This window comes from Grammomys surdaster, unplaced genomic scaffold, assembly GCF_004785775.1.
Source record: "Grammomys surdaster isolate TR1022 unplaced genomic scaffold, NIH_TR_1.0 126679, whole genome shotgun sequence".
In the NCBI taxonomy this organism is placed as follows: Eukaryota; Metazoa; Chordata; class Mammalia; order Rodentia; family Muridae; genus Grammomys; species Grammomys surdaster.
Window position 1 is genome coordinate 397,305 of NW_021621467.1, and position 14,570 is coordinate 411,874.

The following is a 14,570-nucleotide window of genomic DNA, read 5'->3' on the forward strand; positions in this document are numbered from 1 at the left end:
GTTAGTCTAATGTTTTGGCTTTTTATTTGTTATTTGCTCATTATTCTTTAATCAGTCTTCGTTATGAAAAATGGTAAACATTACATTTATTAAAAACAAGTTAATGTACTGGATTTACATTGTTTTTAACTTTCTCTTGGCACCCTCAAACTCCTCTTCTATCCACTCCAATTCTTTCTCAAATTCAAAAATTCTTTTATTATTATTGTTGTTGTTTTATAATATATATGTACATATATATGTGTTTATAAATTCAATCACCTAAGTTCACTTTTTTTTTAATATGTATATGTATTTAGGGCTGTCCTTTTGAGATTAGATTACTTATCAGGAAAAAGATTTACTCAGACTTATTCTTTCTGATTCCTAGGCCATTGATTGGATCTCTGCCATAGGGGTGGAGCTATGTGAGATTTAACCCAATCATATTGGCAGGTAACTGATATTTTAATTGTTCAGGTCCTATTTTCCCTTTTAAATTTCCTTCTTCCCATCTGTTGGTCCCTTTTGCAACCAATGTATAGGATTCGTAGTAATATAAAACTGGAGCTACCATATGACTTGACCTTACCTCTGCCAGGCCTCTACCAAATTTTTCGCAGAAATTTCTTTAACTGTATCTTTGTCACTCTATTCACAGTTGCTTAGAAGAGGAAATAAAAACTAAATGTCACTCAATTAATTAAAGTATAATGTATTTTCCCATAAACACTATGGAATAGTATAGAGTTGTCAAGAAAAATTAAATGATAAAATTGTAGTGAGAGGAGCAAAACTGGAAAATATTATTGAAGGAGATAACCCAGACCAAGAAAGCTGTCACAAATTCTTCATTTTAAATAATAAGCAAATACAAGTACATTGCAATCTAGGAGTATAGATATTAAAATTTTCAAAGTCAATACCACTTTATAAATCAAATGTTCTCTTAATGCTTTCAAATATTTATAAATAAGCATTTCACATTCCTTTTTATGCTTGTCAACGCTTTTCTGTGCTTATTGTGTATGTTCCCAGAAACATATTGACTTACTTATAAAATATTCTATTGTGTTCAAATAATCTAAAAGTGACAGTAAAAAAAACAATCATTGTTATCTATTAAGTAAGTGTATTATAAATTCAGTTAGTTTAAAATTTACAAAATCACTACAGTATAAATGAATTTATGATTTTGTATGATTATATTTATCTAATCAATGGTATTGAATAAATTATAAATTAGAGTTGAAATTCATTTTGATTTAATTCCATTTATAGTGAAAATTAAGATTTTCACTTGACATAATCAAGATAATAATATATTTTCTCTACATGGTAGTTTTAGTCTTAGTTTTAATAGAATGTTAATTCCTTATAGAAACCAATGTCAATTAGGTAATGTACAATGTCTAAATAGAAGGATTAATAACATCATCATAATAATAAACTCTTTCAATGTCTTAGTTTATTCTATTAAATTATATTTTAATTCACATGGGAGATAATGTAAATTATTTATTTATATTATGAAATATTTTACGTTATGTAAATTAATTGTGTAATATTTATTTTAATAAGGATTATGGAAGGAAGTAAGAATTCATAAGACAATATAAGAAATCATTTAAGCATGCTTCTTACTACTGAATTACCTTGATGCTAGCCATATAAGTGTGTTTAGATTCTCTAAGATCAAAGGTTGCACATTAAGCAATATAAACTATTCCCTCAGAGTTGAGGGGGTCAGAAATGCAGGTCTGTAGAGACCAGGATACCTCAATTATAACGATTTTTTTTCTGTTTGAATATATCCACCTGCAATGTATTCATTTGGCCTCTGACTCTTTCAAAGATGACTTCCTCTCTTTAGAGGATCACTAATCAAGGTGAACTTCATTGCATATTTCTATGACGTTACCTAACATAAATTACTTCTTTAAATCCATATATTCGAGACTGGAGAGATGCCTCAGCAGTTAAGAGCACTGACTACTCATCCAGAGGTCCTGAGTTCAATTCCCAGCAACCACAATTGTGGCTCACAACCATCTTTAATGGGATCCAAAGCTGGTGTGTCTGAAAACAGCTACAATATACTCATATACATAAAATAAATAAAACTTTAAATCCATGTCTTCAAATATGTTCACTTTTGAATTGAGAATATCAATATTAAAAATAATGGGAACCAAAATCAGTATTTTGCATATTATATAAAGAAAAGTTTAAAATGAAGGTGATTCTGGCTTATTATTTCTTTAAAACTCAATGAGTGTGGTGAAGGGCATATAGGTGGATTGGAAGGAAGAAGTATAATGTCTTTATATTATAAGTCATAAATATAAGAGGAAAAATGGCCTCTAAGATGAGGAACAAGGCTCCAGTCAATATACAACAGAGAACCCATTGCACCCAGTGGTAATCTTGCTTCATGAGGTTGTCCAATATGGATCAGTTCCTCTTGGTGCCTTTAAACCTCAGCAGTACTCTGCTACAAGTGAGTCATTGTCGATAGCATATGTCCACATCCAACAGGAAACTTTGGGAAGCAGAGCTAAGTTCACATTCATTGATCAAGGTATCAGAATCCCCAAATGCTATCCAAAAAAAAAAAATTCCTTCACACCTGTAAAGAGTCAATGTAATGATAAAAATGAAGGCAAATATGATATGTCACAAACAGTATCATGTGTTGAATGGTTGCTCCTTTAAGAGTGGTCACGTTATGAGAGATTGTAAACTTTAGGAGAAATGACCTACCTGGAGAGGTATGGTTGAGTATAGATGGTTCCTTGTCCTCTGTCTTTGCTTCCTTGTCTTCTGTACAAGCAGGTTGGGTTAAGGTACCATAGTTTGAATCCACAGAAATTATGAAGCAAAGTAAATCCTCCACTCTTAAAAGCAGATAGATAGATAGATAGATAGACAGACAGACAGGCAGACAGACAGACAGACAGAAGACAGATAGAGATAAACTGGTTGATTGATAGATAGCTATATTGAAAAATTGCATCTAAGTGTCCTGATTATGCAATTAGATAGAGGCTTCTGATAAACATTTTGCTTTCAAGTGAGTCAATTCAGGTAAGCTACTTATACTTTGGAAAGTAATGCAAAATGGAAAAGATAGAAGTAAATAAAACAGAAACATAAAATACCTGCCACTGTAAAGTGTATCACCAGTTAAAACATCACAGCATTTACTTATCTTTGTTGACACTTATGTAAGTACATTGTATTTTAAATTGCCAAGGAAGGATTTAAAGATTCTAAGCTGATATTCTCTAAAAGTAGTGGCTTCAGAACAAAAGGAGTAATCCATTCCTGGCCCCCAAAATATTGAATATTGTTTATTATTTACAGAACCAATGTGTATATATATATATATATGTATATATATAATATTTTATATTTATTTATAAAAATAATATATATAAAATTATATATATATATATATTATGTGTGTGTGTTTATATGAAAACTATACTATACCAACTAATATTCAAAGGATATTCTACAGTAGATATTTACATAGATATACATGTATAATTACAGAGCAGAGATTTTGTTCTAAGTTTACCATTTCATAAAATACTTATTATGTTTCCCAGTCTCATGAACACCAGTTATTTTGATACTATTCCTCTGTAAGTGTCAGTAAACCATGTGACTAGCTGAGGAAGTAGACAAAATAAATTGTGTGATGTTTTTAATATAAGTAAACAAAAATGTTTACAAAGATGCGTCTAACCTGGTTCACATTCTATTTGAAAATAAACAGGAAGGATAAATTATATTCTTTGCTCTTGATTAATATTCCTATTTTAATTGTTTTTCTTTCATTAACAACTCAAGCACAAATATCAAATTATCACTATGTGTGAAAAGTAACTTCTTTCCTTTCTTTTCCTCAATTTGTCAGCTAGTAGGATTTTCTGCAAAAGGAGAAATGCTTTCCAATATCAGATAATGCGTTATCACTACTTTCTCTTGAAAATATAAGAAGGGTTTATCCTTGCCTTGCAAGTCATGAGCCATGTAATTCGAGTTGAACACGTTTGGCTCTTTAGTAGCAGCTTACCTGAGTAGTTTGCCTGCTTGTGTTCATTTTCTGCCTCTGCAAGTGAGCTGCTGATGCTCTCTACTTAAGCTTTTGATACCAGTAGGTAGTTTCTATCCCAATGTAAGTGCTTATTGCAAAGATAAATTCAGCTTTAAACTATCTTGAAGACATAAAAAGGAGATCACAAGTAGATATGTTCAAAGCAGACATTTTATTTTTTTGTCACGTATCCATATTCAGAGGAGTGGTTTCTCCTGGGATGAGTTTCACACTCACAGAATATTATCTCCCATAGGCAGAACAGTATTTCTCAATATTTTATAAAAAATTAAGCTTACTCTTGTAGTTCAGCAACAAAGACCACGTTGATATATAATATAGATCTATTTAAAAAGAGAAATAGGTCTCTATGACATTTACATGTTTAATCGGTATAAACATCAACAATTATAATTTCCTTACATGAAACTCAAATTTGCTTTCAGGATTCATGATAGAAAATTCATGACCAAATAATAAGCCATAACAATTAAAATTTATATATGTATATAATTAAGGTTGAGATGTAGTCACTGGTAGGTATTCATAAGCATGTGCAAATCAAAATACAAATGGAATAAATTGAACGTGAATGAAGGCTTTTAACAATTGCAGATGCACAAGAAAATACAGACAATACCATATTTTGTCATATTTAAAATGAATCTATTTTATTCTACTTAATCTTTACCAGGGAAGTTTATTATCTTCAGAGATTCCAACGACTCATCCACTGCTATCACATGTAATAAATTTCAATTAAATGACCAGTTCTCTCTGATGTTAGTTAATACTATTTGAAATTGTTTTACATATAGGGCATCATTATATGTAAAAATCTAAAGTGATGAATTATAATCAATAAATTAGAAACAAATGTTCAAAAAAGCCTTCAAGTCCAGAAAGAAAAAGTGCTAGTGGCAAATTATCAACTAATTCTTTGGCTACCCATGCTAAGGTACAAATATTTTACTAGCCACATATATAAACCTTTTGCTTCAGTATTACTTCAGTTGCTAAAGAAAAATTGTACTATAAAATATTAATGTAGCATTAGATAATAATTGGTTACCAATTAAATATTCTGTTCAATGTATTTTTATCACTATTAATGTATTACTCCTCAAAATAATAGCATGTTGTTAATACTGTTATCATTTCACATTTGTATTTAAAATAATCCTCAAAGCAGATGTTTAGCTGATGTTAATAGTATGTATCAAACCTAACTGAGAGATGCAAGATTTGAACACACTCATGGTGCTAAGCAGGTCATCTCAGTATTTAAAGTCATTTTCAATCAAGTTTGTAGTACAATTTTTAGTTAAAAATGTAAATTCTAGGTTACCTCTCTGGTCTTAAGATCTATTCATTGACACATAAATGTACTCTATGGTCTCCAAATTAAAATATAAACTATGTTATATGCATTTATGTATATTTTAGAATATGAAAATTGTTGCCAATATTAAAATATAGTTTGAGTATGAGTTTGAGGACAATATTCTGGTAACTGTGATGAAAATTGTTGAATAGGGAGCTATACATATCTTATTACATCTAAGTTACAAGTTAGAGAAAGAAATTTATGTTCTGGCTAGTAGTAAGGAAATTAGTGATTATTGATACAGTACTAAGAAACAAACAACAGGTCTGTGGCACTTTTCTTGTTTTTATATTTTTGAAGCTCAACACATAATTGCCAGGGAAGTTCAGCTGCTTTCTCTATTAATATCTAAATAAAAGAGAAATTAATGTAACTGTAAAACCTGAAACAAAATTGAAAGGAGGAAGTCAATTTTAGGTTTTGGGAAGATTGGACAAAAACTCATTATCAATGTAAATGGACATAGTTCTTCTTTATGATTGTCATTTTGAATTAATTCATTAGGTATTTTCTTAAATAACAAATTACATTTAAGAAATATTATTAATAGTCTATTTTAAAGAATAAAATTAATGTTTAAAACCCTTTGTTTTTCATAATCATAGAATAAAATACAAAATTATTTGGAAAAAGTGTATTATACTTTATAATTTAATAAATCTTAGAGTTTTTTTTCATTTTTGTGCTTTTGAGGTTTGAATCCAGAGCTTTGCACATATTATCAAAGGCTATTGAAAGAATGGGAAATAGTTTTCTCCAGGAATGAACCCCCATATGCTCAAGCCTAAACATGTGACAATTGACTCAACAGGCTATGTATATTTATTTATATATTATAAATATATATTTGTATATGGCATTGAATAACAAAATACATCAAGAAAAGGCCATGAGTTCAGAGTGATGTGGGAAGCAGAGACTTGGAGAGTGTAAAAAGGAGAATCGGTCATGGTATGAATGCAATATGCAGACATGAAACTTTCAAAAATAACAAAAGATAACAGAAAGAATAATATTCTTGTGTTATTAGCCCATAAGATCATTAATTACTCCCACATAGATATATTAGTTATTCATGGAAAAAGCACTGAATCTTAATTTAAAAAAAAAAAGAGAGAGACAAAAAGTACATTTTTTTTCTCCTGACTGCATTTTCAGGATCCAGTGAAGAGGTTTTTTCTCTCTCTCTCTCTCTTTTATTACTTTTGTTTTTTTAAACTTCAGCTGTTATTCCCCTCCAGTCTACCCTCCCACAGTTCTTCAACCCATTCCTCCTCCTCCTCACTGTCTCCAAGAGGATGTCTCCATCTCCATTCCCCTTCAGCAGACCTCCCCACGCTGTGAGGCCTCAAGTCTCTGGAGAGTTAGGTGCTTCTTCTTACACTGAGGCCAGACCAGGCAGTCTTCTTCTGTATATCTGTTGGGGGCCTCATATCAGCTGGTGTATGCTGCCTGGTTGGTGGCTTAGTGTCTGAGACATCCTGGGAGGCTGGGTTAGTTGAGACTGCTGGTCTTACTATGGAGGTCACCCTACTCCTCAGCTTCTTCTGGCCTTTCCCTAATTCCACCACAGGTTTTCTATAAAACACAAGTCCAGGCTTGGTGCTGGATTATTTGAATAATCTTAGATGCAGTTGATAGTTTCTAGAAATCTATGCTTTTCTGTCTATGAAATATGCACAAGGGTTACCAATGTCTAGAAACCTTGTACAAACTCCATTTTTACACTAGCTGAGGTCTTCTGATTTTGGACCAGGGAATCAGTCATGGGATTTGGCATTTAGCTCATAGTTTTATCTCTTCAGTAATCCTAATTCTACAAATCTATTTGTAGCTTAAGAAGTCATTGAAAGAGTTATATTTTATACAGCTATATTAAAATTTATACAGAAAACAAACAACAAATGAACAAACACCAGAAAAGGAACAATTAATAACGTTCTCAAGATTATGTATTTAAACACAGTCACAGCTAACCTCATTTTATTTGACATTTTAGCTAGAAGTACACTAATTTTACAAAACTAGTTTAGAAAATTGTATGTAACTCTCAAATAGTTTTAAAACACAGTATTATTATTCTGTGATAGATTTCTCCTTTTGATACATTGAATTACCACTTTGGAGTATCAATATCAAATCAAATAATAAAATCCATACTTTTGCTTCATTGGTTTGATTTCTATGTGTTTTGATCCTATATAAATGTAATATGTTTTGTCAAGTTGGCAGAAGCCACAACATGTGTTGGAATATAGAATTCCAAGTGGGAAGTTTCTGTCTCAGATTTTTGGGGGGCCTATCTCAGAGTTTAATCATTGATGCTTGATATTGGGGTATTGGTTGTCCAGCACAGTGTGAACCATCTTTTCCATGGGAAGGTGGACCTGGGTAATATAAGAAAGGGTGATGAGAGAGCTCTGAGAACTTTAAGACAGAGCTGTCCTTCATGGTATCTGCAACAGTATCTTGGTTCTTGTCTTCCCTCAGTGAGGAAGGTGTTAAATCAGAAGCCTATAAGCACTTTCCTCCCTACAAAGTGTTTTGGTCAGTGTTTAACAGAGCAAGAAAGCAGCAAAGTAGAACAATAGGTAAAACGTAAGATAATATTTATAGTAAACAATAAAATTATGTTGAAATATTAATATAATGCTGATAGTGATGAATCACAGGTTTTATAATTCTTCCCAAGATATAGATTCAATGGCATTAAAACTATAAAGGTATAAACAGTATTCCAATATTGCTTTTGTAAATATTAATGATAAAAATTCTAAAGGTAAAATATAAACATGTCAGTTAGTATCAATATTGGAAAGTTTTATATGAAACTATTGCCAGATAATAGAAAATATATTACATGCATATTTGTTATTGAGGTTTGGGATCATTTTGTTTAGATAATAAACATTTCTTACATTTGATGTTTATTATACATTAGGATATATAGATTTATTTTTGTAGATTTTTATAGATATGTAGATTTATTATTATATATTAGGATTTATAGATTTATTTTTATAGCACTTGTGCCACACATTTACTTACTTATTTTGTTTTCTTTAAACTAGACTTGAAGAAATTGCATGCCTGCTCTTCTAGCTGAACGTTTGTCTCACACAGGAAGCTGTGTATCTAAAGACTATTGGATTCGCATTCCTTAGATAAAGTTCTCAAAAATCTATTGTTGAAAAAACAAAATTTACATTTAAATGTACTCTTACTCCAGCTTCAGGTTGAATTCCAATTTAGTCCTGTCAACAAAAATTAAGCTTACATACATACAAAAAGCTTATGCGGTGGAAGGACAATCAAGTATGATGTATGTGACTTTGAATCCGATGTTAGTTAATAACTTTCTAAAGAGACAGATAATTGTATGCTGTAGATTGAAGTCTTAGAAACTTGAAAACTGTGAGATAGAAAGTTCTCAACTGACTTTCCCAAATTTGTGAAGTAAGTCCACACTTGATTACTATGTGAACACAGACAGAAAGCAAAAGAGAAGACAGTGACATAGAATGAAGAAAAAGAAAAGGTCCCAAACACTTTGTGACTCAATTGTAAGATTTCAGGTTATTATTTTGAGGCATATGTGTTTCAGATCAAGAACTATTTAAATTATACTTACAATTATCCTTCAACATTCTACCCAAGCTTTAACATTGTTATTTTAAAAAGTAACAAAAATTCTTACAGTATATATTTTACCGCTTGCTTTCCTATAATCTTCAAACAAGAAAATTTATACAGATGTCTAGATATCTAGACTTTTCTAAAAGTTTTGTTACAATTTTTTCTAAGAGTTTTGCTAAAAACTTGTTGTTTGAGTGATAGACCATTTGATATATTTGTTTTATTAATTATATATATATATATATGCAATATATATGTATGTATTAATTAACTTCAGTTAGCATAAAAATGCGTTGAATGATACATATAACAAATTTTAATGATTTTCTTTTAATTTTTTCTATACAATATATTTCAGAATATATTTTCTTTCCACTCCCTCAAGTCTTCCCTAATACTCATAACCTCCCTATATTTATCCAACTTGGTGTTCTCTTTATCTCTCAACAAAAAATTTAAAACAGAAAACCCACTAAGTTAAAACTGAATAAATATAAAGGAAAACAACACGCACACAGTCATGCATGCATGTACACACACACACACACGTGCACGCACACACACACACACACACACACACACGCACAGTACGTTTAGTAAGTACTGGCCAATTACAAATGAGCATGAGGCCTACCTTGAGTTGTTGGATAATAGAAACATTGACTCTTTATTGGAGAAAACTGATTTCTTTTTTCCCAACAGCTATCATGCAGAAATAGTTTCTAAGTTAGTGTTGGAACTTTTACATTACCAGTGCTTTATCTGTTTAAGCCTGTGCAGATCTTGAACATATTGTCACAGTCTGGTAGTTCACATATATATCAGAGCTGTTGTGCCTCCCATTTGCTGTTTCCATGACATTGCCTTCCACTTCTTGATCCTACCATCTTTCTCCATCATATTACTCTTAGATCTCTGAGCTTTGAGAGGAGTTGTCTGATAAAAAACCAAAAAACAAAAAACAAAAAACTCACATTTGGTTAATTTTCCAAAGAATCTCACTCTCTGCACATGTCTAGTTGTGGACCTCTATAATCTATTGTAAGTAGAACCTTCTCTGGTAAGGGCTAATAGATGCATTGATGCAATGATATTTTTAAATGAATCTATTGCGTACTCTAAGTGTAAGAGATTAAATTACCAAGGAATTAAAAAAACAAATGACACTTATACAAAGAGAGAGTATGGAAGGCACTCTTAATGTTTCAGTTATCTCTTCATATTTTTGCACTACAATAAACAAGTCCCATATACAAGCTGGCATTTAAATAATACGGTTTTCCTTTTCAAGGTTCTGCAAGTTAAGAGATTGAAATCTGTAGGTAGAAATATCAGAAAGGTAGTAAGGAGCCACTTTCCACATCAGGTTTTATTTTCTTTGTATTCTCTCTCATGGTATAGGAAGTCTAAAGTGTCTAAAACATCATTGGCCCTATTCTTCAAAGCTACAGTTTCATGACACAAGCTTCTCCAAACGTTTCGTAGTTTAGAAGCATCACATTAGAACAAGAATTTCAACATACGAACTGTGCATGGAAATAAAAGCTATCACCACATTATACATTCAAGAAAACAGGACATTCTTCAGTACTCATCCTACTATTTCAGGTAATTTTTATGTTATCATATGTGCATGTGTGTGTATGTGTGTGTGTGTGTGTGTGTGTGTGTGTAACTCAAAAACAATCAGAAAATAATGTCACATGGTTCAAATATTAGAATACACTAGATAGGATAAAATAATTTGAAAGCAATTTCAAAACATCACCCTTATTGAGACCATTTGAAATTAAATTTATTTTTATGTATTAAATTGAATATATTTACTGTATAATGAGTATATTAAGGAAATCATAGTACTGAAAACTTGTTTACAATAAATATACAAGATATAAAAATTTAAGTAGCCAATTGAAGAGTGAATGTATATAATGCCAAAGTTAAGGAGGTTGTTTATGTACTACTCTTAATACTTACATGTCTACAAGTATTTATGAGTGCCCATTGTGTAGTTGTGTTTAAAAAGTAAGCCTACATTTTTGTGAAAATTACACACAAAATATACATTGCTTTCCACAAATAGGTTGCATAAGCCAACTAATTTATCTAAAACCTTATTTAAAATTTATTTATTTAATAAAATTATTGCGTTATGTTTTTTGAAATTGAGAAAATAAATTTACTTAAAAAATTACTTAATAAAATTAAATTTAAAAATTTGTCCAGATATAAAGATAACTCATTTTGTGTAATTATTATTCCAAATTTAAAAGAAATTAGCCTGATCTGAAGCATTAAGGATCTACGTATTTTTGATAAATCATACTTTGATCTGGTAATGTTATTATATGAAATATATTTTAGTAATATGACAGTTTAGTCTGATGGCGATATACTGACTTGTTTTGTAGAATAAAGATGATTCAAAAAAGAAATTAACTTATGGTAATATATCACTCAATTGTTAAAAATATAACAAATGAGTATATGATGTATTTTAAATCAACACATGTCTAGGTGCTTTTCTTTCTCCACAGACTTTATCTGGCAAGTGTCTCTAAACACAGGTGACAGACCTTATTGTAGAATGAGCCTACAAGCCCTGCAAGATTCAGTACATGAGTCCTGCTCTGCACTTTCTGGAATTCCTTCCATCTTGCTCATGGACATCCAAACACTGCTCAAGGCTTCTGTTCCCAGAGCCCTTATGGACCAAGTGTCCAACAACCCATAAGGCGAAGGGAGACCCAATCAGTATTTTAGTATTGTTGTTATATAAACAACTAAATTAAATAGTTTTCTTTTAAAATTAAAACTTCATAGACATTTAAGTTTGACTTGAAATATTCCATTTGATTTTAAGGAGCCACGAGTATAGAGCTAAAAAAATCCAATATCCATAAAGATTGTAATATCTAACATTATTAGAAGTTGGAATTAGAATGTGTTTCAGATATTGAAATGTATTAATAATTGAAATGAGAGACATTCTTTTCTGAGATGCACAGGAAATGGAAAATTAAATTCAAGAGACACTATTATAATGAAAGTTGAGATTTAAAGATGGAATGAGCATTCATACAGAACTTCACCTAATCTTCAGATATTGTGATGTTTTGAAAAATCGAACTAAGTATTAAAGGGAACATTTCATTCTCAGTTCTGAATGCAACGTGCTTAAAACTTTTTTAAAAAGTAAAAGGTCAAAAATGAAAAAAAAATGTATTTACATTTATAGGAAAATTGACATGGACAAAACTGAAGACACAGTAAGGCAAATACAAAGATATAGACAAAAAAAAAATGAAAAAGACACAACAGGAGTATCTGGTGTATCAACCTCTGGAGCTAAAAGGTATGGGAGGCCTCGAGAATGTACCAGAGACCAGATGAGAGACTCTCAGGACATAAAGGGAGGGATCTTTGATGAAATAGGAAGAGGGACCTTGTAGAGTCCACTTCCAGTAGAAAGACAGGGTTATCAAGTAGAGGGATGGGGTTGTCATCTCACAGTCAAAATTTCTGACCCAGAATTGTTCCTGTCTAAAAGAAATGCAGGGACAAAAACAGAGAAGAGCCTGAGGGAAAGAAGGTCCAGTGACCGGACAAAATTGGGATTCAGCTCAAGGAGAGGCTCCAAGTCCTGACACTACTGATTGATGCTACTATACTTCTTTCAGACAGAAGCCTAGCATTGCTGCCCTCTGAGAGCCCCAACAAGCAGCCGAAAGAGTCAGATAGTTATACCCAACCAATTGACAGAAATTGAGGTCCCCTGTGATTGAATTAGGGAAAAGACGGGAGAAGCTGCAAAGGGCGACTCCATAGGAAGACTGGCAGTCTCAACTAACCTGGACCCCTGAGATCTCTCAGACACTAAGCTAGCAACCAGACAGCATACACCAGCTGATATGAAGCCCCTGACATATACAGCAGAGGACTGCCTGGTCTAGGTTCAAAGAAAAAGCAGTTAACCCTTGAGGGACTTGAGGGTCCAGGGAGTCAAGAGGTCTGGTGTGTTGGGTGGAGTGTAAAATTAAAAAGTTAAAGAATAATAAAAAAAAAAAACAAGGAAAAGGAGAATCTGGGGCAACACATGGATATCTAAGCTTTATTTGATGAACTGCAAGAGTCTGTGTATTGGCCATTCTGAAGACATACATTTAACAGCACCTAGTATTTGAAGATGGTGTAAAGTGCTTTATATCCAAGACCTTAATAGGTTTTAAATAACTAAATTTTTAATTAATTCTTTCAAAAATTTTTTTGTTAACACAATACAATTTAAAACATTTGATGGGCTAAAACTACCCAGTCTGCTATCATATCCTATATCTCAATGTTCAAAGAAACTACTAACATAGTCTCTGGCATTATGGATTTGCCTATTTTGCACATTTCTTATAATAAAGTATTTAATTAAATGCTGATTTCTAACCAGCTTTTTTTAATCACTGAAAGGAAGAATTTTTAAAACTCTATCCCAGGTGTTGCATACATCAACAATCCATTCTTTCTCATGGGAAAATAATAATCCAGTTGATGAATGTTCTGTATTATTATAAAGTAATGGCCATTTCAAAAGTAGGTTCTACGTTTCAGATTGTCTTAGTTGTTAGTTATTGCGATGAAGGAACTCTCATTCCTTCATGATTAAGGCAAATCTTATAAAAAGAAAATGAATTCAAGGCTTTTTAACAGTTTTACTGATTATTATGGTAGGAAACAGATAGTCATAGCATGAGATGAGTAGAGGAGATGCTTACATACTGATCTGTGTAATGTCATTTGTCATACGTGGATTGGGCTGGGCCAAGAACATTTCTATCTAACTTGTCCCTAAGCTTAGGCCTGAAGGCTTCTAGAAGCAGTAAATCTAATCTAGAAACCCTGACCTTAAAGCCTTTAGCTTCCAGCCTCCATTTGCTAATCTAGGCCTAGAATGTTTCAGTCTCTCAGACTTACTGTAGAATCAGATCACCCTTTCTAGTTCTTTCTAAACTCTGGCTGGGTGGTCTGACTTTGCTTTTCTTGCTCAAATCCCTATCCAAGATGACTGATTGAATTTGACTTCTCTAGGCTTCTCGCTGAATTTTTCTGCGTGGAAAACCTGCCTCCTAACTCCAGGAACCAAACTACACTCAACTGAACTGCTGTGAACTGAACTCTCTACTTTCTGTGCACCGCTTTTAAGTAGCTTCTCTGTCTGTTCTCATGAGAGTTGGTTATATACTGATTCTGACTCCTGCCAAATCATTCATCAGTGTGTCTGCCCTTCCATTAGGCATGATTATTTGGGATTAAAGAGGTGTGTACTAAAGGCAAGATTTCATTCTAGATAGAGCTATTAAAGGTATATGTGTCTATATTCTAGCCAGATTGAAGAAAAAAAGGAGAAAGAAAAACAAAGAGAGGTAGAGAGAGAGAGGGAGAGGGAGAGTCACAGAGAGAGAGAGAGAGAGA